This window comes from Cervus elaphus, chromosome X (genome assembly GCF_910594005.1).
Source record: "Cervus elaphus chromosome X, mCerEla1.1, whole genome shotgun sequence".
Classification (NCBI taxonomy): Eukaryota; Metazoa; Chordata; class Mammalia; order Artiodactyla; family Cervidae; genus Cervus; species Cervus elaphus.
This window is the reverse complement of record NC_057848.1, coordinates 101,976,151-101,981,476: the sequence shown is the minus strand read 5'-3', so window position 1 is coordinate 101,981,476 and position 5,326 is coordinate 101,976,151.

Genomic DNA, 5,326 nt, shown 5'->3' with positions numbered 1-5,326 from the left:
TGGATGATAAAAAAACAAAACAAAACAAAACAAAAAAAAAACCCCAAGAGAATTCCAGAAAAACATCTACCTCTGCTTCATTGGTCATGCTAAAGTCTTTGACTGTGTGGATCACAACAGACGGCAGAAAATCTTTAAAAAGATGGGAATACCAGACCACCTTACCTGCCGCCTGAGAAATCTGTATGCAGATCAAGAGGCAACCTTTAGAAGTGGATGTGGAGCATGGACTGGTTCCAAATTGGGAAAGGAATACTTCTAGGCTGAATATTGTCTCCTTGCTTATTTAACTTATATGCAGGTTACATTATGTGAAATGCCAGGCTGGATGAAGCACAAGCTGGAATCAAGATTGCAGGGAGGATTATCAATAACCTCAGGTATGCAAATGACACAACCCTTATGGCAGAAAATAAAGAGGAACTAAAATCCTCTTGATGAAAATGAAAAAGGAGAGTGAAAAAGCTGGCTTAAAACTCAACATTCAATAAACTAAGATCGTGGCATGTGGTCCAATTACTTAATGGCAAATAGATGGGGAAACAATTGAAACAGTGACAGACTTTACATTTTTGGACTCCAAAATCACTCCAGATGGTGCTGCAGCCTTGAAATTAAAAGACACTTGCTCCTTGGAAGAAAAGCCCTGAGAAACCTAGAGAGCCTATTACAAAGCAGACACATTACTTTACCAACAAAGGTCCATATCGTCAAAGCTCTGGCTTTTCCAGTAGTCATGTGTAGATGTGAGAGTTGGACCATAAAGAAAGCTGAGTATGGAAGAACTGATGCTTTTGAACTGTGGTGTTGGATAAGATTTTTGAGAGTACCTTGGTCTCCAAGGAGATCAAAACAGTCAGTTTTAAAGGAAATCAACCCTGAATATTTATTGGAAGGACTGATCCTGAAGCTGAAGCACCAATACTTTGGCCACCTGATGTGAAGAACTCGCTCATTGGAGAAAGATTGACGGCAGTAGGAAAAGGGGATGACAGAGGATGAGATGGTTGGATCACATCAACAACTCGATGGACTTGTGTTTGAGCAAGCTTCAGGAGTTGGTGATGGACAGGGAAGCCTGGAGTGCTGTAGTCCATGAGGTCGCAAAGAGTCAGACTCGACTTAGTGACTGAACCTAACTAAGTTCATCTAGCGTGAACAGCTCTCACTTCTTCCAGATCTTAGAGAAAATGCTTTCAGTTTTTCACTATTGAGAATGAAGTTTACTGTGAGTTTATTGTATATGATCTTTATTATGTTGAGGTAGATCCCTTCTCTGTTCACATTCTGGAGAGTTTTTATAATAAATTTGTGCTAAATCTTGTCAGAAGCTTTTTCTGCATCTATTGAGATGATCATGTGGTTTTTATCCTTCAATTTGTTGATGTGATGTATCACCCTGATTGATTTGAATATGTTGAAAAGCTGTTTCATCACTGAGATGACTGTTGCTTGATCAATGAGTTTATGTTCATCAGGGATTTTGGCATTTGATTTTCTTTTTTGGTGTACCTGTCTGATTTTGGTATCGGAATTGTGGTGGCTTCATATAATGAGTTTGGGAATGCCCCTTACTCTGAAATTTTTGGAATAGTTTCAGAAGGATAAGTATTAATTCTTCTCTAAATGTTTGATAAAATCTGCCTATGAAACAATCTGTTCCTGGACTCTTGTTTTTTGGAGTTTCTTAATCATAATTTCAATTTCAGTACCTGTGATTAGTCTGTTTATATATTCTATTGCATCAGTGACTTTGACCGTTCATTTGGTGAACCATCAAGCCAATGATCTTCCTGGTTCATTCTTTGGAGATTGCAATTTTCTAAGAATTTGTTCATTTCTTCCGATTTGTCCATTTTTCGGACGTGTGTTTGCATGTAATAGTCACATGACCTTTTTTTTTTTTTTTTTTTTTTGCTGTGGTGTCTGTTGTAACTTCTCCTTTTCATGTTTAAGTTTAATGATTTGAGTCTTCTTCCTCTTTTCCTTGATTAGTCTGGCTAAAGGTTCATCAATTTTGTTTATCTTTTCACAGAACCAGCCTTTCATTTCATTGATGCTTTCTATCAGCTTCTTTGTCTCTACTTCATTTATTTCTACTATGATCTTTATGACTTTTTTCCTTTTTCTAACTTTGGGTTTTGTCTTTCTTTTCATAGTTGTTTTAGGTATAAGATTATGGTCTTTTAGTGAAATTTTACTGAGATATAGTAGCTTTAGAATGTAGTGTGAATCTCTACTGTACAGCCAATTGAATCACCTTTATCTACACATATATCCCCTATTTTGTGGATTTCCTTCCCATTTAGGTCAACATAGAGAACTGAGTAGGAGTCACTGAGGTTTACAGTAGATTCTCATCAGTAATCTATTTTGTATACAGCATCAATAGTGTATATATGCCAATCCCAGTCTACCAATTCCTCACACCCCCCCACCCAACCTATTGGTAACTTTAAATTTGATCTCTATGCCCGTGTCTATATTTCTGCTTTGAAAACAAGAACCTTTATATCTTTTTTTTCCCTCTAGGTTGCATGTGTGTGCACACTCAGTCACTTCAGTCTTGTCTGGCTCTTTGAAACTGTATGGACCATAGCCTGTCATGCTTCTCAATCCATGGGATTCTCCAGACAAGAATATTGGAGTGTACTGCCATGCCCTCCTGCAGTGTGTCTTCCTGACCTGCATTGCAGGTGGATTCTTTACTGCTGAGCCATTGGGGAAACCCCTCTAGACTGCACATATATGTGTTAATATATAGTATTTGTTTTGCTCTTTTTTAACTTACTTCACTCTCTGTGATAGTATCTAGGTCCATCTACATCTCTACAAATAATCAAATTTTGTTCCGTTTTCTTTGGCTGAGTAATATACGTGTACCACCACACACCTTCTTTAACCACTCCTCTGTTGATAACATTAAGGATTTCCGTATCTTGACTCTTGCAAACAGTGTTACAACGAACATTGGGATGGTGAAAGTGTATTTTTGAAATCTAATTTTCTCTGGGTATATACCCAGTAGTGGCATTTCTGGGCAATATGTTAGTTCTACATTTTTTTTTCTTCTTTGAGTTAAGGAACCTTCATATTGTTCTCTATAGTGGTTCTATCAACTTACATTCCCACGAACAGTGCAAGCAGGTTCCTTTTCCTCCACATCCTCTCTAGTATTTATTGTTGCAGATTTTTTTTTTTTTTAATGATGGCCATACTGACAGGTGTGAGGTGATACCTTTTTGTGGTTTTACTTTGCATTTTTTTAAATAATTATTGACACTGTGCATCTTTCCCCATATTTGTTGGTCACCTGTATATCTTCTTTGAGAATTGTCTATTTAGGCCTTTGGTGCATTTTTTTTATTGAGCTTTTTTATTGTTGTTGTTGTTTGTTTGTTTGTTTTTGTTTTTTATTAACCTGCATGAGCTGTTCGTATCTTTTGGAGATTAATCTATTGTCAGTTTCTTACTTTGCAAATACTGTTTTTCCTGTTATAAGGATTGTGTTTTTGTCTTGTTTATGGTTTCCTTTGCTGGGCAAAACTTTTAAGTTTGCTCAGCTCCCATTTGTTCATTTTTGTTTTCATTTTCATTACTCTTGGAAGTGGGTCAAAAAAGATCCTGATGTGATTTATGTCAAATAATCATCTGCATATGTTCTCCTCTAAGAGTTTTATAGTGTCTGGCCTTACATTCAGGTCTTTAGTCCATTTTTAGTTTATTTTTTATGGTGTTAGGGAGTATTCTAATTCCACTTTTATGAATATAGCTGTTAAAAGCATCAAACAACATGAAAAGCATCACACAACATGATAAACTGGGATTTATCCCAGTGATGCAAAGATTCATCAGTATACACAAATCAGTCAACGGGATGCAACATATTAACAAATTAAAGAAAATACACTTAATCATCCCAGTAGATGCAGAAAAAACTTTTGACAAAATTCAAAGCCCATTTGTGATAAAACTCTCCAGAATGTAGGCAAAGAGGGAACCTATCTCAACATAATAAAGCCCATATATTACAAATCTACAGCACACCTTATTCTCAATTGTGAAAAATTGAAAGCATTTCCTTTAAGATCTGGAACAAGACAAGGGTGTCCATCCTCACCACTATTATTCAACATAGTCTTGGAAGCCCCAGTCACAGCAATCACTGAAGAATACAAAATAAAAGGAATGCAAATTGAAAAAGGAGTAAAAATGTCACTGCTTGCAGATTACATGATACTATACATGGAAAATCCTAAAGCTGTCTGCCACCAGAAAACTACTAGAGTTAATCAATGAATTTGGTAAAGTTGGAGGAAGCAAAATTAATCCACAAAAATCCTCTTAGTTTCCTACACACTAGCAATGAAAGATGAGAAAGATAAATTAAGGAAACAATCTAATTTACCATTGCAACAAAAACAAATAAAATACCAAGGAATAAATCTACCTAAGGAGGCAAAATACCTGTATACAGAAAACTGCAAGATACTGTTGAAAGATATCAAACATGACAGAAACAGATGGATCGATATACTGTATTCTTAGAATGGAAGAATTGGTATTGTGAAAATGACTATATTACCACAGACATTCTACAGATACATTGCAATCTCTATTAAATTACTAATCTCACTTTACACACAACTAGAACAGAAAATCTTATTTCTATGGAAGCACAAAAGACCCTGAATAGTCAAAGCAATCTTGAGAAAGAAAAATGGAGCTGGAGGAATCAGGCTCCCTAAATTCAGACATTACTACAAAGCTACATCAATCAAGACAATATGGTACTGCCACAAAAACATAAATATTGACTAATGGAACAGGGTAGAAACCCCAGAGACAAACCCACATATATATGACCAACTAATACTATGACAAAGGAAGCAATGCTATAAACAATAGAGATATAACAGTCTTTTTAATAAGTGTGCCTGGGAAACCTTGACAGCTATATATAAAAGTTTAGTTGGAATTTTTCTTGCTTCCTGAGGTAAGGTTGTATTGTTAGAACATCCCTCTTAGAACTTTTTTTTTTTTTCCTGTATCCCATAATTTTGGGATGATTGTGTTTTTCAGTTGAATACGTATCTGTTGTGTGCTAAGTCACTTTAGTCATGTCTGACTCTTTCACAACCCTATAGGCCATAACCTTCCTTGCTCCTCTGTCTATGGGATTCTCCAGGCAAGGACACTGGAGTGGATTGCCATGCCCAATTCCTGGGAATCTTCCTGATCCAGGGATCAAAGACACGTCCCTTGTGTCTCCTGTATTGGTAGGCAGGCTCTTTACTGCTAGAGCCACCTGGGAAACTCAATTCAT